This window comes from Ranitomeya imitator, chromosome 10 (genome assembly GCF_032444005.1).
Source record: "Ranitomeya imitator isolate aRanImi1 chromosome 10, aRanImi1.pri, whole genome shotgun sequence".
Classification (NCBI taxonomy): domain Eukaryota; kingdom Metazoa; phylum Chordata; class Amphibia; order Anura; family Dendrobatidae; genus Ranitomeya; species Ranitomeya imitator.
In genome coordinates, this window is record NC_091291.1 from 38,818,555 (window position 1) to 38,839,809 (window position 21,255).

At 46.8% G+C, this 21,255-nt stretch overlaps 1 protein-coding gene across 4 annotated transcripts in view; it reads left to right on the forward strand.

Moving 5' to 3' along the window:
- Nucleotides 1-21,255, forward strand: part of CDC42EP5 (CDC42 effector protein 5) — a 53,098-nt gene that overhangs the window by 12,932 nt on the left and 18,911 nt on the right. The gene's annotated exons all lie outside the window — the stretch shown is intronic.

Sequence of the window (21,255 nt, forward strand, 5' to 3'; positions counted from 1 at the left end):
AGATTTAAAATCAGCAGTATCCTTGGGGATTTATTGGGGATTTTCCTAATTGGGAAAAAAAAATCTGCAATCAAATTCTAAAATTGCAGATTACTCCACAGTAATTAGGAGGAAAAACAACACCGGTATAATCACTTTCTTAGTGTTTTGCCGCTCCCGTGCTGACTTCCCAAGTCTCCAGTGAAAACACAAGATCGCTGCAGTTTGTCACATGTGTCAACAAGTCGTCACTGGAGTCAGACTGGACAGAACAGAGACTGGCAGGGAACCAAGGAGGCATTGGCATAGGAGTGGCAGATTATTATATTCACCGTCTTTCAATTTTTTTTTTTTAATCTGCAGCACCAATGTAGTGCAGACTTCCAGGTCAGTGTATAGAACGAAGGGGCTGGCTTAGCCATTAAAATGAGCAGTCAGCCTCCCCCCTTTACACAGCTCTGGTTCTGTGCTGATAAAGACGACATGCCGAGACTGGAGGTTATGGCTGATCGAGGCACCATTTTTATTTTTTTTAATTTTTTTTAGACCTGAAATGTGTTAGTAAGGGTGCAATCAAATCGGATCGAGATCAGAACGCAGTGCACGGACTGGCCGGTGGCTCTCCCCACCCAATCATGACAGCCACTTATCTTTCTATGCAGCTGTAACTCTCTGCTCAGTAGTCTGGACTATAGAGTCGGAGCCCATTTTGGAAGAGTCAGTGTCATGGAAATTGAGGAGTCGGAGTCGGTTTGGCTTACCGACTCCACAGCCCTGGTTCAAGCATTACGTTCTGATCTCAGTCTGATTTATTCAGCCGTCTGACTGCCCCCTAAACTGCATAACGGGGATCCCCAGAACCAGGCTTCTGAAGACCCCCTATATGAATGGAGTGGTGGTCAGTCATGCGCACCTCCATCCATTCATTTTTAATGGAAGTGCTGATGACCAGCCAAACGAACTGTCGGCTGTCTCTTCTGGTTCCATAAATAATGATGGCGTGACTTCTTCAGAGCCCCAGTTCTCTGGATCAATGGTGGTCCCAGGTATGAGACTTACTAACAAAACTTCAGGTCTAAAAGTTTCCTCGATCATCAGCTCAAACCTCCGATCTCGGCAGGTCATCTTTCAGTTTGCATAAAAGATAGTATTTCGGGATCGGTAGTTTGGGGAAAACTTTCAAACTTGGCACAACTTTTGTTTTTATTTCAAATTATTTTCCAACTTTGGACTTGGGTGGATGGATGCAAGTAATGAAACAAATACGAAGAGTAATGCAAGCAGTGGAGTACATGTGGGCAGAGGTGTATCTCATGATGCGGGCGTTCATACTCCAATGATTGGTTATACCGCTGTGGGACCCCTGAGGGGGGGGTCTTCCAGAGAGGTGGTGTAATATAACAAGGGGTCAAAGATCAGGCTTTGTGGTGATCACCATTCCTTCAGCAGTAGAGACCTTCTAGCTATGAAATAACTGATAACTCTTGCTTGCCCTTATATGTAACTGCTAATCTATAGATGAAACGAATGGTCGCGGGCTATCACTCCATGGATCAATACATTTAATCAGCATTCATGGCTGAAAAATGGGTCCTAAATGCAAATTCCTAAGTATTTTTGTTCTTTTAGCATCATAACATCTGACATTTTCACTGATCGCTAGAAGCAAAGTAACCCCAGATGGTGAGTGTCATGTTTTGTCCTTTCAACTGCCAAGAACTTTCTACGGTTTCATTAGAGGGCACCGACTTTTGCTGATACCTGTCAGGCGTAATTTGAGGAAGAAGGGGAGGGAAACTGATCAGCTTACCTCCAAAATACAAGACGGGAGCGACTCTTAAAATGGCTATTGAATTATTTAGATACCGGTACCTTTCTTTCTAGAATTCACTAATGACACCAATGGCGTATCCCTAGAAAAGTCTATTAATGTCTGATCTGCAGAAGGTCTCCATTGCTTCCGAGAATGAAGTGGAAGGATGCTAAGAAGTCTGTTACAATTGCTTTTGTAGGTTGCATAGTTTGCTAGCATAGCTTGTAACTTGCCTTGGTGCTGGTAGGTGACTTAATAGGGTTGTCCATGATGGAGAACCATTATTTTGTTGTTGTTGTTTAACTTAAAAGTATGTTTTTGGTCTCAAATTAATTTTTGCAATTGGTCTTCGTTGAAAGTTTTCCACCGTTTGGCTTTCACAAACTCTGCTTCCCTGAACATTCAACTTTGATGTGGTCTGTGTTCATCAGTCAGCTGCTGGAGGTCAGGAAAAAACTGATAAGATGTACAAACTTCCCATTGGACTGTTAAGCTGGTTATACACATACACAGTAGACTTGCGTTGGATGAATCCGACGATGTCAACAGTTCGGCAGACAGTCTGTGTATAGGGGCCAAATGATGGTCACGAGTGATGTCAATCAGGCATGTCAGATTTCAGAGGACTGATTTCATTGTTCTCCCTGAGATAAGCTGCTGGACGGTCAGTCAGTGGCCTTCTCATAGAGAACACAGGGGACCTCAGACAAACTAGCACTCCTGTGTACTGGAGAGTTGGATGAGATGACCAGCCAAATGATGTTTTGACCAACAGCCACCTAATGTGTATGACCGGCCTCATACTTGGCTGGCTGACTGATACCCATTGAACTATTTCACAGCCAGCGATAGACAGTCAACACAGAAGCTATAGAAGACAAACTGTGTAAAAATTTTATGAAACCCAAATACAAAAATGTATAATCCCAAATACATGTATTTAAGGAAAAAGAGAAAAGAAAATTTTCTCCAAAGGTAGACAACCTATTTAATGGTGGACACAATCCACTCTGCCTTGACCATGATGCTTAGATGTGAGGCTAGGGTAGCAACGGAATCTTTGGCCTGGTTACTAAATAAGTACAACTTTAGCTATGAATGGTTTTACATGGCCCGCATTCAGTACAGATCGGTCACGGATCCCTTGAATGGAACTCAATAGCTTTATAAAGTCTAAAGTTGATAAACTAACAGTAGCAAACTCGTCATACTCGTAGCGTGTTCCTGCTATATGGCCAAGGCACATATCCTCCTGCTGAGTCAACTAATATGAATATAGTATAGTTGATCCAGCTCTCATCCCGCTCAGTTTAAAAACTTAAAACTTTGTTTAGAACATATAGGTAAAGCATGAATCCCTCATACTGGAGAACGTGTTTCAAACTAATCGCTTTTACTAGGGGTCTTTGAACTAATCATTCTTGCCTACGGCCAAGAGTAAGAACAATTACCGTAGTTCAAAACGTGATGACCAGTTCGTAACATGGGATCTACCTCTCTGGACCTGATATCACTTCCTTACTAACCAGGATCTCAAAATGTCTATCCTGTATGGCTGTACTTTTGGCAAACACAAAGCACCATTTCGACGACATAATTAACAATTTTTAGATGTTCATTCTGAGCCCATAATAACTTCTATTTGCCATTAGATAGTCAATGGAATGCAAAGAACGTCACCAGGGAAGTGCCAGGCATCGTTCTAATAAATCTTACAAACAATAGCTCAGTCATGAAAAACACGAAAATTAGTTGAGCAAAAAACATCACGTCATCTGCACTGATGTCCGCGAATAAAGCCTCTGGCAAGGAATATGAGATGGTGACGCACCGGCCAACCCTTAAATGCCACCACCCCCTTCCCTCCGTCTCATTCCTCAGCTTTACTCCATTTTACTGAGAAGGTTAAGAAATAAACTGTAAGTCAGAGATAAGTCATGGCAGGAATGATAAAGTCGCTCAACAGGTTCCGGTGTCAGTTTCACCTGCTTTCACTTGTTCTTGCTTCGTTGAGTACATTTTTTTGTTGTCTAGGCCAGAGAAACGTGGCACGTAACAGCAAAATCTTAGTGAATGAAATCTGGCCACGTATTTTTCCTTAATCCTTAGGATTCAGTGATATAGTGTCGGGATGTAAGGCCCATGCGTATTTTAAAGGAATTTTTTATGCAGGTTATAAATCCTATGTCACAGACCTTTACAAGCTTGGAATGCCCACAATGTCAATATGCTAGTAAATGACCATTAATAGATGAAGATAAGCGTATGCTTCATCTGTTGTCCAGGACATGACAGCTGGCAAACAAGAATAACTTCTATAGTTTTGCAGGACAAATTGGCTACTGGCGTTCTTCTTTGTAGATTGATCTCCACTTGCCTTAATTGTTATGGCTGGCAATCAGGCAACACAGCGTGCAGTAATCAGCGCACATACAGAGATCTGGCAATAACCAAAAACAATAGGACGAGCTCTGAGACGTGGAATCTCTGTAGACTGCAGTACCTGATCTATCCTCACACAACTATAAGCAGCAGTGGATTGCGCCTATAACTACCTATGCAACTCGGCACTGCCTGAGGAGCTGACTAGCCTGAAGATAGAAATACAAGCCTGACTTACCTCAGAGAAATACCCCAAAGGAATAGGCAGCCCCCCACATATAATGACTGTTAGCAAGATGAAAAGACAAACGTAGGAATGAAATAGATTCAGCAAAGTGAGGCCCGATATTCTAGACAGAGCGAGGATAGCAAAGAGAACTATGCAGTCTACAAAAAACCCTAAAACGAAAACCACGCAAAGGGGCAAAAAGACCCACCGTGCCGAACTAACAGCACGGCGGTGCACCCCTTTGCTTCTCAGAGCTTCCAGCAAAAGTAATAGCAAGCTGGACAGAAAAAACAGAAAACAAACTAGAAGCACTTATCTAGCAGAGCAGCAGGCCCAAGGAAAGATGCAGTAGCTCAGATCCAACACTGGAACATTGACAAGGAGCAAGGAAGACAGACTCAGGTGGAGCTAAATAGCAAGGCAGCCAACGAGCTCACCAAAACACCTGAGGGAGGAAGCCCAGAGACTGCAATACCACTTGTGACCACAGAAGTGAACTCAGCCACAGAATTCACAACAGTACCCCCCCCTTGAGGAGGGGTCACCGAACCCTCACCAGAACCCCCAGGCCGACCAGGATGAGCCACATGAAAGGCACGAACAAGATCTGGGGCATGGACATCAGAGGCAAAAACCCAGGAATTATCTTCCTGAGCATAACCCTTCCATTTGACCAGATACTGGAGTTTCCGTCTAGAGACACGAGAATCCAAAATCTTCTCCACAATATACTCCAATTCCCCCTCCACCAAAACAGGGGCAGGAGGCTCCACAGATGGAACCATAGGTGCCACGTATCTCCTCAACAACGACCTATGGAATACATTATGTATGGAAAAGGAGTCTGGGAGGGTCAGACGAAAAGACACCGGATTGAGAATCTCAGAAATCCTATACGGACCAATAAAACGAGGTTTAAATTTAGGAGAGGAAACCTTCATAGGAATATGACGAGAAGATAACCAAACCAGATCCCCAACACGAAGTCGGGGTCCCACACGGCGTCTGCGATTAGCGAAAAGCTGAGCCTTCTCCTGGGACAAGGTCAAATTGTCCACTACCTGAGTCCAGATCTGCTGCAACCTGTCCACCACAGAATCCACACCAGGACAGTCCGAAGACTCAACCTGTCCTGAAGAGAAACGAGGATGGAACCCAGAATTGCAGAAAAATGGAGAGACCAAGGTAGCCGAGCTGGCCCGATTATTAAGGGCGAACTCAGCCAACGGCAAAAATGACACCCAATCATCCTGGTCAGCGGAAACAAAACATCTCAGATATGTTTCCAAGGTCTGATTGGTTCGTTCGGTCTGGCCATTAGTCTGAGGATGGAAGGCCGAGGAGAAAGATAGGTCAATGCCCATCCTACCACAAAAGGCTCGCCAGAACCTCGAGACAAACTGGGAACCTCTGTCAGAAACAATATTCTCAGGAATGCCATGTAAACGAACCACATGCTGGAAGAACAAAGGCACCAAATCAGAGGAGGAAGGCAATTTAACCAAGGGCACCAGATGGACCATTTTAGAAAAGCGATCACAGACCACCCAAATGACCGACATGTTTTGAGAAACGGGAAGGTCAGAAATGAAATCCATCGAAATATGTGTCCAAGGCCTCTTCGGGACCGGCAAGGGCAAAAGCAACCCACTGGCACGTGAACAGCAGGGCTTAGCCCTAGCACAAATTCCACAGGACTGCACAAAAGCACGCACATCCCGTGACAGAGACGGCCACCAGAAGGATCTAGCAACCAACTCCCTGGTACCAAAGATTCCTGGATGACCGGCCAGCACCGAACAATGAAGTTCAGAGATAACTTTACTAGTCCACCTATCAGGGACGAACAGTTTCTCGGCCGGACAACGATCAGGTTTATTAGCCTGAAATTTCTGCAACACTCTCCGCAGATCAGGGGAGATGGCAGACACAATGACTCCTTCCTTGAGGATACTCGCCGGCTCAGATAACCCCGGAGAGTCGGGCACAAAACTCCTAGACAGAGCATCCGCCTTCACATTTTTAGAGCCCGGAAGGTATGAAATCACAAAATCAAAACGAGCAAAAAATAACGACCAACGGGCCTGTCTAGGATTCAAGCGCTTGGCAGACTCAAGATAAGTAAGGTTCTTATGATCAGTCAAAACCACCACGCGATGCTTAGCACCCTCAAGCCAATGACGCCACTCCTCGAATGCCCACTTCATGGCCAGCAACTCTCGGTTGCCCACATCAAAATTACGCTCAGCAGCAGAAAATTTCCTGGAAAAGAAAGCACATGGTTTGAACACTGAGCAACCAGAACCTCTCTGTGACAAAACCGCCCCTGCACCAATCTCAGAAGCATCAACCTCGACCTGGAACGGAAGAGAAACATCAGGTTGACACAACACAGGGGCACAGCAAAAACGACGCTTCAACTCCTGAAAAGCTTCCACGGCAGCAGAAGACCAATTAACCAAATCAGCACCCTTCTTGGTCAAATCGGTCAATGGTCTGGCAATGCTAGAAAAATTACAGATGAAGCGACGATAAAAATTAGCAAAGCCCAGGAATTTCTGCAGACTTTTTAGAGATGTCGGCTGAGTCCAATCCTGGATGGCCTGAACCTTAACCGGATCCATCTCGATAGTAGAAGGGGAAAAGATGAACCCCAAAAATGAAACTTTCTGCACATCGAAGAGACACTTTGATCCCTTCACGAACAAGGAATTAGCACGCAGTACCTGGAAAACCATTCTGACTTGCTTCACATGAGACTCCCAATCATCTGAGAAGATCAAAATGTCATCCAAGTAAACAATCAAGAATTTATCCAGATACTCACGGAAAATGTCATGCATAAAAGACTGAAAAACAGATGGAGCATTGGCAAGTCCGAACGGCATCACCAGATACTCAAAATGACCCTCGGGCGTATTAAATGCCGTTTTCCATTCATCTCCCTGCCTGATTCTCACCAGATTATACGCACCACGAAGATCAATCTTAGTAAACCAACTAGCCCCCTTAATCCGAGCAAACAAGTCAGAAATCAATGGCAAGGGATACTGAAACTTAACAGTGATCTTATTAAGAAGGCGGTAATCAATACACGGTCTTAGCGAACCATCCTTCTTGGCTACAAAAAAGAACCCTGCTCCCAATGGTGACGACGATGGGCGAATATGTCCCTTCTCCAGGGACTCCTTCACATAACTGCGCATAGCGGTGTGTTCAGGTACGGACAAATTAAATAAACGACCCTTAGGGAATTTACTACCAGGAATCAAATCGATAGCACAATCACAATTCCTATGCGGAGGTAGGGCATCAGACTTGGACTCTTCAAATACATCCTGAAAGTCCGACAAGAACTCTGGGATGTCAGAAGGAATGGATGACGAAATAGACAAAAATGGAACATCACCATGTACTCCCTGACAACCCCAGCTGGTTACCGACATAGAGTTCCAATCCAATACTGGATTATGGGTTTGTAGCCATGGCAACCCCAACACGACCACATCATGCAAATTATGCAGTACCAGAAAGCGAATAACTTCCTGATGTGCAGGAGCCATGCACATGGTCAGCTGGGCCCAGTACTGAGGCTTATTCTTGGCCAAAGGTGTAGCATCAATTCCTCTCAACGGAATAGGACACCGCAAAGGCTCCAAGACAAATCCACAACGTTTAGCATAATCCAAATCCATCAGATTCAGGGCAGCGCCTGAATCCACAAACGCCATGACAGAATACGAAGACAAAGAGCACATTAAGGTAATGGACAAAAGGAATTTGGACTGTACAGTACCAATAACGGCAGAGCTATCGAACCGCCTAGTGCGTTTAGGACAATTAGAAATAGCATGAGTAGAATCACCACAATAGAAACACAGTCTGTTCAGACGTCTGTGTTCTTGCCGTTCTACTTTAGTCATAGTCCTGTCGCACTGCATAGGCCCAGGTTTACTCTCAGACAATACCGCCAGATGGTGCACAGATTTACGCTCGCGCAAGCGACGACCGATCTGAATGGCCAAGGACATAGACTCATTCAAACCAGCAGGCATAGGAAATCCCACCATTACATCCTTAAGAGCTTCAGAGAGACCCTTTCTGAACAAAGCTGCCAGCGCAGATTCATTCCACTGAGTGAGTACTGACCACTTTCTAAATTTCTGACAATATACTTCTACATCATCCTGACCCTGGCATAAAGCCAGCAGATTTTTCTCAGCCTGATCCACTGAATTAGGCTCATCGTAAAGCAATCCCAGCGCCTGGAAAAATGCATCAACATTACTCAATGCAGAATCTCCTGGTGCAAGAGAAAACGCCCAGTCCTGTGGGTCGCCGCGCAAAAAAGAAATAATAATCAAAACCTGTTGAATAGGATTACCAGAAGAATGAGGTTTCAAGGCCAAAAATAGCTTACAATTATTTCTGAAGCTCAGGAACTTAGTTCTGTCACCAAAAAACAAATCAGGAATCGGAATTCTTGGTTCTAGCATCGATTTCTGATCAATAGTATCTTGAATCTTTTGTACATTTACAACGAGATTATCCATTGAGGAGCACAGAGCCTGAATATCCATGTCCACAGCTGTGTCCTGAAGCACTCTAATGTCTAGGGGAAAAAAAAGACTGAAGACAGAGCTAAGAAAAAAAAATGATGTCAGGATTTCTTTTTTCCCTCTATTGGAAATCATTGAAGGGCTCCTTGTACTGTTATGGCTGGCAATCAGGCAACACAGCGTGCAGTAATCAGCGCACATACAGAGATCTGGCAATAACCAAAAACAATAGGACGAGCTCTGAGACGTGGAATCTCTGTAGACTGCAGTACCTGATCTATCCTCACACAACTATAAGCAGCAGTGGATTGCGCCTATAACTACCTATGCAACTCGGCACTGCCTGAGGAGCTGACTAGCCTGAAGATAGAAATACAAGCCTGACTTACCTCAGAGAAATACCCCAAAGGAATAGGCAGCTCCCCACATATAATGACTGTTAGCAAGATGAAAAGACAAACGTAGGAATGAAATAGATTCAGCAAAGTGAGGCCCGATATTCTAGACAGAGCGAGGATAGCAAAGAGAACTATGCAGTCTACAAAAAACCCTAAAACGAAAACCACGCAAAGGGGCAAAAAGACCCACCGTGCCGAACTAACAGCACGGCGGTGCACCCCTTTGCTTCTCAGAGCTTCCAGCAAAAGTAATAGCAAGCTGGACAGAAAAGACAGAAAACAAACTAGAAGCACTTATCTAGCAGAGCAGCAGGCCCAAGGAAAGATGCAGTAGCTCAGATCCAACACTGGAACATTGACAAGGAGCAAGGAAGACAGACTCAGGTGGAGCTAAATAGCAAGGCAGCCAACGAGCTCACCAAAACACCTGAGGGAGGAAGCCCAGAGACTGCAATACCACTTGTGACCACAGAAGTGAACTCAGCCACAGAATTCACAACACTTAATATACTATATGAAAGGTTAAGTCACAGCGAATATGCTATAAATGTCTTGATTGGAATACTCCTTTAAAGCTGGCACAGTCTGTTCTCTTGTGGCTTGTATGTGTGTCATTGCCATCCTGTTTCCTCCTCTAAGCTGTGGGCAACTCAGTCTGTATGGACGCGGGGTCTGCCTTTCTTTGTGGTGGCATAACCTCTCCAGATATGGGGCCAAAGTGTAGTCCCTCCGCAGTGACCAGTAGATAATGAGTCAGGGCATTCTGTAATTCACCTTTCCATCCCTTTTTATATATCTCTTCTTGCAGCTCTTTGAGGTCCCTTTTTATATGGGCTTTTGTCAGGGTGTGTTGATGATGACTTTGGCTGGACTGGTTGCCTGGGTTCCTGGCTTGGCTCTAGGCTCTGGCTCAGCAGGACTTTATGATGGTAGGAGCTGGGGTTGCTTCTCTGTACGTGCACCTGGTGTGATAGTGCCTCTTGTGTATAGTGAGCCATATGGGGAATCCGGCCCAGTTCTGCCCGACAGGCTTCATTTTAGGTACTGCAATGGACCTGGAGGAGATCCTTGCAGAACTCCAGGCGGAAGACTTTGGTTGGGCTGAGATCCCATTTTGTCTGGTCTGGGTAGATTGCTGAGCCTCATACCTCACTGCCGTACAGCAGTATAGGGGTGATCACAATGTCATATACCTTAAGCCAAGCTCTCACTGGTAGTTTGATATGGTACAGTTGTCTTCTGATGGCGTAGAAGGTTGTGCATGCTTTTCTTTTCAGGCCTTCTGGTGCTTGCTTGAGGTTCCCAGTTTGGCTTCGTTTCAGACCAAGGTAGGTATAGCTGCTGGTCTTCTCCAGTGTGGAGCCATTTAATTTTGACAGAAGGAGTTGGAGTTTTGTTCTGGTTCCTTTTCTGAAACGTCATAACATTTTGGTCTTCTTTTGGCTGATGGGCAGCGCCCATGTGGTGCTGAATGTTTCCAGCACTGCCATGGAGGCCTCTGAAGAGAGTAACAAGAGGTCATCTCTCTGTGTAAAGCAAGAGCTTCACCTCTTGGTCATGCAGACTGAGGCCTGGGGCGGAAGAGGATTGTAGAACTGCAGCCAGTCCATTTATGTAGATGTTGAATTGAATAGAGTTGGGATCAGGCTGCATCCCTGTCTGGCCCTGCCTGAAAACAAAGCGATCCTTTTCCTCTTCAACTTCATGCTGCAATAATTCTCAGTGCATGAGAACCATCGATCCTAACTCCTATTATATATATATATATACCCATTATGTGGTCAGAAAGGGCCCAGCGTGCACATAGAAAAGACCTAAGGTCTAGCGTGAGTAGTACCGCATCATTTAGGTGTACCTAGTGAGATTCTGAGCAAAGAAGTGACTGAAGGTACAGGGTGGTTGATAAGAGAGGAGTCCTGGATCAGAATGCCTAGCAGTGCGGCCTAGAGGTAACTGGCCTAAACGGGACATAGTGCATGAGATGTAGAGCTTGCCCCGGGCGGGAGTTCCAGAGCTTGAGAGACGAAAAAGATAGGTACCGACCATTCTGACAAAATCTACAGTATCTACTTCTATCTAAAGTATATAGTACCCTCATCCCAAAGTCATCGTTGAGTAAAAAGTTTATTTTAGACTGGTGGTCTTCCTCAATGTATTGTCCAACACCTGGTCCTGGCCAACCAAAGTCATCGGTTACATTCGACCTGCAATGGCGTAGTTCCTTCACAGTACAAGTTCACATAGCCAGCCAGAACCGCACCTTCATGTAACGTTCCAAGGTGTAAGAGATGAGAATCTCGTCCACGGCTATCTCCCCAACCCATGTTACATGTGTAGAGTGTGGACCACATCACAAGCTCCGTACTAAAGCTCCACTTTGAATATGTTGTTGATTTTGGGGCAGCTGGCAAAAAATAGTTGCAGATTTACGAGGTATCTGCTCAGTATGTTATGTATGATTTACAAGGCAACTGCATGGAGCAGCTCAAAAGATGATCTTCTGTTACTCTTTGACATAGCGTGAACTATAAATAACTGGATATTTTTGTGTTCTCTGTAGATCCAGAAGTTCTAAGGACTTTCCAGGACTTCTGAATGTTAAAAGTTCTAAGCGAGCACATCTGTCAGGATTGTGTGTTGGTCCTGAATATTAATAAGGCGTCCACTTTAAAGCTGCAAAGTTCTAATACTCCTGAGGACTTTAGGCCCCATACACATTAGACTCATATTAATGGGTCCTGCTGACCGTCTAAAGTGTATGGGGCGCCGGCCGACATGGTCAGAGGTGATGTCGACCACCCACATCTGGTTTCAGACTGTTGATCGCATTGTTATACCTGAGAGAAGCCGCCTGCTGACACTGAGGGCAAATCCAAAAATGCCATTGTGTCCCTGACCATTAAAGGGAATAACTCGTCTGAAAAGGACCTATTGATTAAGTCTGTCAATCAGCTGCTCCCAGTATATATATATATATATTTAGATTGTGGCCCGATTCTAACGCATCGGGTATTCTAGAATATGCATGTCCCCATAGTATATGGACAATGATGATTCCAGAATTCGCGGCAGACTGTGCCCGTCGCTGATTGGTCGAGGCAACCTTTATGACATCATTGTCGCCATGGCAACCATTATGACATCTACATCGATGCTGTGCCCGTCACTGATTGGTCGAGGCGAATTCGCGGCAGACTGTGCCCGTCGCTGATTGGTCGAGGCAACATTTATGACATCATCGTCGCCATGCTGTGCCCGTCGCTGATTGGTCGAGGCCCGGCGGCCTCGACCAATCAGAGACGCGGGATTTCGAAGACAGACAGACGGAAAAACCCTTAGACAATTATATATATAGACTAGATTGTGGCCCGATTCTAACGCCTCGGGTATTCTAGAATATGCATGTCCCCGTATTATGGACAATGATGATTCCAGAATTCGCGGCAGACTGTGCCCGTCGCTGATCGGTCGAGGCAACCTTTATGACATCATCGTCGCCATGGCAACCATTATGACATCTACGTCGATACTGTGCCCGTCGCTGATAGGTCGAGTTGAATTCGCGGCAGACTGTGCCTGGCAGCCTCGACCAATCAGAGACGCGGGATTTCCAGGACAGACCGACACAGACAGACAGACAGACAGACGGAAAAACCCTATATATATAATTGTCTAAGGGTTTTTCTGTCTGTCTGTCCTGGAAATCCCGCGTCTCTGGTCGAGGCCGCCAGGCCTGTCCCCGTAGTATATTGCCCAGCGCGCGTAGTATATAGCAATGTGGGCATCATATCCCTGTTAAAAAATTAAAATAAAAAATAGTTATATACTCACCTCCCGTTGACCCCTGGATCCAGGAAGCGTTTACTGACGCTCCTCGCGCGCTCCGGTCTCAAGAGTGCATTGCAGTCTCGCAAGATGATGACGTAGCGGTCTTGCAAGACCGCTACGTCGTCATCTCGCTTCATCGCAATGCATGGACCGGTCACCGGAGCATCACGAGGAGCGGGAAATGCGCCGGAAGGTGAGTATGTGATGATTTTTTATTTTTTTTATTATTTTTAACATTAGATCTTTTTACTATTGATGCTGCATAGGCAGCATCAATAGTAAAAAAAAGTTGGTCTCACAGGGTTAATAGCAGCGTTAATGGAGTGCGTTACACCGCGGCATAACGCGGTCCATTAGCGCTGCCATTAACCCTGTGGGAGGGCTGACTGGGCGGAGGAAGGAGCGGCCATGTTGCCGCCGGACTGCACCCGTCACTGATTGGTCGTGGCAATGGTCGTGGGCAGGGCTGCCACTAGAAATTTTGGGGCCCCATACTGGCAAAATTTTCGGGGCCCCCTTGAGATTCCGCCCAGGCTCCACCCCAGCCCCGCCTCCAGGCTCCACCCCTCGAACTGTCCACAGTCCCACCGCTATCTCTTGGAAAATCTCCACTTCTCACCTATCACACATTAACAGTTCCCATCACCAGATCACACATATAGCCGGCAGCTTTTGTTTTGGCCAAAAGATTTTAAGCCGCCACCAGAACACGGTAGACACTTTTGGCCGGGCCCTACTGTACTGTAACCTACTAAATATTTGTTAAAATATGCAATACAATTTAGGTATATTTTTATTTATTTTTCAATTTTTAAAATGACCTATAATACTACATACAAGGAACAAATACCACAACACTATGACCAGATGACATATTACCACCACAGTGATCGAATAATATAAAATACAAGGAACAAATACCACAACACCATGACCAGACCGCATATTACCACCACATAGTGACTGAATACTACAATACTGATCAGTAATAAAAAAAAACAACCACAATACTATCACCATCAGTGCCATTATACACAGGAGATCTGTAATTAGTAAGCAGTGTCTGTGTACAGGTAATACAGTGATCACCGGTGACATTATACACAGGAGCTCTGTATATAGTATACTGTGTATAGTGTCAGTGTATAGTTAACACTGACTCACCAGTGACGTCTCTAGGTGAAGTCCTTCATCTTTCATCCAGCACAGACCGCCATCATTTCTTCCAGCCAGGACTCGTCTCTGCAGGAAATAACACAGTTATCTCGAGTTCCACTTGCAGAATACATTACTTAATTTTCACAGCCTCTACATTACACCACATAAAGAAGGTGACATAGTATCACTCTGCACAGTAACAGGACCTCCCCCCATTTAAAACAGTATACTCAAAAAATAAAATAAATACATCACTGCAATAATAATATCCCTTAATTAGCCCCTATGATAATATTCGCCATCCTAGCCCCCGTGTGTCTCATTGCAGGCTCCAGCCATATGTTCTCCCATCCTGCCCTCATGAGTAGTGTTGAGCATTCCGATACCGCAAGTATCGGGTATCGGCCGATACTTGCGGTATCGGAATTCCGATACCGAGATCCGATACTTTTGTGATATCGGGTATCGGTATCGGATACATAGAGATGTGTAAAATAAAGAATTAAAATAAAAAATATTGATATATTTACCTCTCCGGCGGCCCCTGGACTCAGCGCGGGTAACCGTCAGGCTTCGTTGTTCAAAATCAGCCGCTACGTCTTTGAAAGTCATTAACGCGCTCATTTTTAAAAATGAGCGCGTTAATAGCTTGCGGTGACGTCGCGGCTTGTGATTGGTCGCGTGGCGGTCACATGGGCGGCCCGCGACCAATCAGAAGCCGGGACGTGATTCTCAGGTCCTAAAAGCGCTGATTTTGAACAAAGAAGCCTGCCGGTTACCCGCGCTGAGTTCAGGGGCCGCCGGAGAGGTAAATATATCAATATTTTTTATTTTAATTCTTTATTTTACACATCCCTATGGATCCCAGGGCCTGAAGGAGAGTTTCCTCTCCTTCAGACCCTGGGAACCATGAGAATACCTTCCGATACTTGATGTCCCATTGACTTGTATTGGTATCGGATATCGGTATCGGCGATATCCGATATTTTTCGGGTATCGGCCGATACTATCCGATACCGATACTTTCAAGTATCGGACGGTATCGCTCAACACTACTCATGAGTATCCATTCTGCCCCATATGATCTCCCCATCCTGCCCCATCTGTCTCCATCGTATCCATCCTGCCCCATCTGTCTCCAATCCTGCCCCATCTGTCTCCATTCTGCCCCATCTGTTTCCAATCCTGCCCCATCTGTGTCCAGCACTCTGCCCCATCTGTGTCCAGCACTCTGCCCCATCTGTTTCCAATCCTGCCCCATCTGTGTCCAGCACTCTGCCCCATCTGTGTTCAGCACTCTGCCCCATCTGTGTCCAATCCTGCCCCATCTGTGTCCAGCGCTCTGCCCCATCTGTGTCCAGCGCTCTGCCCCATCTGTGTCCAGCGCTCTGCCCCATCTGTGTCCAGCGCTCTGCCCCATCTGTGTCCAGCACTCTGCCCCATCTGTTTCCAATCCTGCCCCATCTGTGTCCAGCACTCTGCCCCATCTGTGTTCAGCACTCTGCCCCATCTGTCTCCATTCTGCCCCATCTGTTTCCAATCCTGCCCCATCTGTGTCCAGCACTCTGCCCCATCTGTGTCCAGCACTCTGCCCCATCTGTGTCCAGCACTCTGCCCCATCTGTTTCCAATCCTGCCCCATCTGTGTCCAGCACTCTGCCCCATCTGTGTTCAGCACTCTGCCCCATCTGTGTCCAATCCTGCCCCATCTGTGTCCAGCGCTCTGCCCCATCTGTGTCCAGCGCTCTGCCCCATCTGTGTCCAGCGCTCTGCCCCATCTGTGTCCAGCGCTCTGCCCCATCTGTGTCCAGCGCTCTGCCCCATCTGTGTCCAGCGCTCTGCCCCATCTGTGTCCAGCGCTCTGCCCCATCTGTGTCCAGCGCTCTGCCCCATCTGTGTCCAGCGCTCTGCCCCATCTGTGTCCAGCGCTCTGCCCCATCTGTGTCTAGCGCTCTGCCCCATCTGTGTCCAGCGCTCTGCCCCATCTGTGTCCAGCGCTCTGCCCCATCTGTGTCCAGCGCTCTGCCCCATCTGTGTCCAGCGCTCTGCCCCATCTGTGTCCAGCGCTCTGCCCCATCTGTGTCCAGCGCTCTGCCCCATCTGTGTCCAGCGCTCTGCCCCATCTGTGTCCAGCGCTCTGCCCCATCTGTGTCCAGCGCTCTGCCCCATCTGTGTCCAGCGCTCTGCCCCATCTGTGTCCAGCGCTCTGCCCCATCTGTGTCCAGCGCTCTGCCCCATCTGTGTCCAGCGCTCTGCCCCATCTGTGTCCAGCGCTCTGCCCCATCTGTGTCCAGCGCTCTGCCCCATCTCTGTCCAGCGCTCTGCCCCATCTCTGTCCAGCGCTCTGCCCCATCTCTGTCCAGCGCTCTGCCCCATCTCTGTCCAGCGCTCTGCCCCATCTCTGTCCAGCGCTCTGCCCCATCTCTGTCCAGCGCTCTGCCCCATCTCTGTCCAGCGCTCTGCCCCATCTCTGTCCAGCGCTCTGCCCCATCTCTGTCCAGCGCTCTGCCCCATCTCTGTCCAGCGCTCTGCCCCATCTCTGTCCAGCGCTCTGCCCCATCTCTGTCCAGCGCTCTGCCCCATCTCTGTCCAGCTCTCTGCCCCATCTCTTCCCAGCACTCTGCCCAGCACTCTGCCCCATCTCTGCCCAGCACTCTGCCCCATCTCTTCCCAGCACTCTGCCCCATCTCTTCCCAGCACTCTGCCCAGCACTCTGCCCCATCTCTGCCCAGCACTCTGCCCCATCTCTTCCCAGCACTCTGCCCAGCACTCTGCCCCATCTCTGTGCAGCACTCTGCCCCATCTCTGTCCAGCACTCTGCCCCATCTCTGTCCAGCACTCTGCCCCATCTCTGTCCAGCACTCTGCCCCATCTCTGTCCAGCACTCTGCCCAGCACTCTGCCCCATCTCTTCCCAGCACTCTGCCCAGCACTCTGCCCCATCTCTGTCCAGCACTCTGCCCCATCTCTGTCCAGCACTCTGCCCCATCTCTGTCCAGCACTCTGCCCCATCTCTGTCCAGCACTCTGCCCCATCTCTGTCCAGCACTCTGCCCCATCTCTGTCCAGCACTCTGCCCCATCTCTGTCCAGCACTCTGCCCCATCTCTGTCCAGCGTTCTTCCTTGGGCCCCCGGATCGCCGCTCTAAAAAAAAAAAAGAAGTTCTTCTTACCTGCCGCGCTCCTGCGGCGGGCGAAGTCTCCACGCAGCTGCAGCGTGCATGCACTCGCCGGCGACTGACAATGATGTCAGACGCCGGCGACATGCACGCACGCTGCGGCTGACGTCAGCGCCTGCCAGCCTCAGATTGGCTGGCGGCGCCGCGGCTGTTAACTGTCAATAGCTTTAAACAGCTGCAGCGTCGGCGCTAAGGGCCCGGTTAGCCTGCGGCTGCCGGTAGGGGCCCGGTGAGCAGATAAGAGGGGGCCCGATGCGGGCCCCCTCTGCTCACCGGGCCCCATACGCCAGTCACGGCCGTCATGCCCTGATGGCGGCCCTGGTCGTGGGCGTTGTGCCACAACCAATCAGCGACTTGGATTTCCATGACAGACAGAGGCCGCGACCAATGAATATCCGTGACAGAAAGACGGACAGACAGATGGAAGTGACCCTTAGACAACTATATTAAAACTGACAGCTGCGGACTGCAAACCTAAACTGTCAGCTTTATCATGGCTGGTTATCAAGAATTGATTTTTTTTTATTATTTTAAATACCATAATTTAAAAAAACAAAAAAACAGCATGGGGTCATCCTCCATTTTTTGACAACTAGCTAAGCTAAAGCATACAGCTGGGGGCTGGTATTCTCAGGCTGGTAAGGGACCATGGATATTGGCCACCCCAAGCCTAAAAATAGCAGCCTGCAGCCACCCCAGAAAAGGCACATTTATTAGATACACCAATTCTGGCACTTTGACCGGCTCTTCTCATTTGCCCTGTGGCAGTGGCAAGTGGGTTTCATATTTGTGGGGTTGATGTCAACTTTGTACTGTCCGGTGACATCAAGCCCACGTCTTAGTTATGGAGAGGCATCTATCATCACCCATCCCCTGCAGACTGTGAGCCCTCGCAGGGTCCTCCCTCCTTATGTACCCATGTGCCTTATTTGCTCATGTTTAATGTATTTGTCTATATTTGCCCCGTATTCACATGTAAAGCGCCATGGAATAAATGGCGCTATAAAAATGTATAATAATAATAATATAAGACACTTATCCATTACTAATCCTATGGTTGAATTGTAAATAAACACACAGCCAGAATAAAGTCACTGTTTTTGAAATGTATTTAAAAATTACACAATTATACTCCTCTTATGCCTATCCCACTGAAGCCCTGGTCCCCTGAAAAAAAAAAATAAAAAATAAAAACAATATCCCTCATCTGTCCCGACATACTGTCCCACGCTGTAATTCATGTGTGCAATAATTGGTTTTAAACCTGGACAATCCCATAATGCGACCGTCCAGGCTGAAAAACATGGGAGCATGAGCTGCTGCAAGCGCTGACATCATCGAGATTATCACAGGCAATTGGGGCTGCGTTCCCAGCTCACTTCAGTATGAGGCAGGCTGATGAACTGCAGTGACCCAAGTGAGACTACTGCTAGCACCGTGAGAAAAAGTCTCCTGGTGCAGTGCTAAGCTCAGTGAGTTCACCGCAGTTTGCTGTAAGAAATTTCTACCGGTGAACTCATTGAGCTCAGCGCTAAGCTGTAATAAAAAATATACATGTAACTTCAATTAAGCAATACGTAGTTTTCGAATGATTCATTCCATTTAAGCATAGAGGATCTTTTAAAGAAGGTGGTACACTGAAATCAAGTGACTGAGATTGGCAAAGTGTCTTTTCTCCACTGGAGGAATGACTTAGTCTATAACGGATCTTTAGGCCTCATATTCACTTGCGTGAAATACGGCCGAGTCTCATATGTTAAAACCCGGCTCTGCCGCCGGCACTCCAGAGCGGAGCGTGCGGCCGATAGCAATACATGGAGCTGCACGCTGTGGGTATTGGGAATTACATTGTCCTGAGTAGTGCATTCTAGAGAATTGGTGCAGCAGGTGAGAAGTCTTGGAGATGGGAGTGCGAGGTTCGGATTATTGAATATGTTAGACTTGGGTCATTAGTGGAACAGAGGGAACTGGTAGGTTGGTAGACAGAGATGAGGGAGGAGATGTAGGATGGTGCAGCACTATAGAGAACTTTGTTTGTGAGTTTATATTGGAGCGGGTGGGTAACCAGCGCAATGACTGGCACAGAGGGGAGGCATTGGTGTAGTGGTTGGAGAGGAGAGTTTAGTAAGAGGGAGACTGACTGGTCAAAGTTGCAATAGTCAAGATGAGAATGAATTTTAGCAACAGTAAGTTTTTACAGAGTCAAAAGTAAGAAAAGGTCGAATTTTAGAGTTGTTTGAGGTGCAGGTGACCTTAGCAAATCTATTCAAATGCACTGGGAACAATATGAATAAACCAGAGGGGAAAAAAGGACAGAAAAAGTTAAAATAAATGGGGCACGTTTTTTGCAGATATGCAGCACAAGACACCACTCAACTGTTAGGCTGGACATACCGTATAAATGTGCAAAGACCACATTGTTGTTGGCGTGAAAAGACTGGCATCCATGGACTTCGGGTTTTCTCATATATATTAGTCAAGATGCCATGTGGATTCTTACAGTAATCTCATCACTTCAGACCATGTGCATTTCTTGCCTTGGCTTCACATAGGAAGATTAGCGTCTCTTTTGATGTTATCCACTCGCACTGATTTACTTTGGTCACATTTTAAAAACCTCACATAACCCAGTGATGAAGCCTATCAAGCGTGGCTGACACTGGCAGGACACTGGTAAGCCATGCGCCAAACATTATCACTGCATAGTTTGTTCCTCAGTGTCTGGTGTAATGGAATTCACCTCATGGATGTAGTCAGCATGTTACAATTGACCCTTTAATTAATTTGTGATTCCTGATAGAATGTTATTATTGGAGTATTTTGTTAGATGTTGACATTACGTTTTATTGCATAAAACTAATGTCCCAATTATGACTTGGACGTAGGGAACTGGCCAAATTTTTGCTCATCTAGGGTCACAGGAAATTTCTTAGCTCACTCTGTATGTTACATGAGCAGCTAGTCTGCTCTGAAGATCCAGCTATTCGGTCTCCCGAGGCTGAAAGGAAATATGTAATACAGACCCGATTTAACTCCTGCCCTTCCTTCCTTCCTCTGTCACTCCATCTGGACGTTAGATCCTTAAATTGTAGATGAAAAATCATGATACAGAAGAGATACAGTCCAAAAGGACGTAATTATAGGGACAAACCGTGGGCAGCTTGAACCTCGGACTGGCTGAACTATTTGTTTTTTTCTTTCGGTGATTCAGAGAAAATATAATTTGTAGAACCAGCCAGGGACCATAGGCAGAGTCTAGACTAGTGCAGGCCACACCTGACCGGCTTCCAGGTGGGATAAACCTCTCAATCACCTAAAGTGGCTGTGGTTGGAGATGGCCAAGGGTGGCACCACATTAGTTCAGTCTCTACATATAGTCCCCATCTGGATCTACGAACTGTATTTCCTCTGAGTCACCGGTGCGAGAAAAATATACATGGTTGCAATCATGAAGTCAGGCTTGGATTCACGCTGCTCATTGTTTGCGCCACATTATGTAATGGGTTCCCTGTAAGAGTTTAGACACAACATATGTCTTTACGTTGAAAAATGCCTCAATGTATTCATTAGATGTGCCCTTTGAGCATTTGTTTGGCCGAAATTGAATATGGTGGAGAATCGCATTTACCATAAATTACAATCATGATAATGGGACTGGACAATTACTATATGGTGGGCTACCATCAGGGGTGGACATACCATTGGTTCAATCTATGGGGCCGCACAGGGGTCT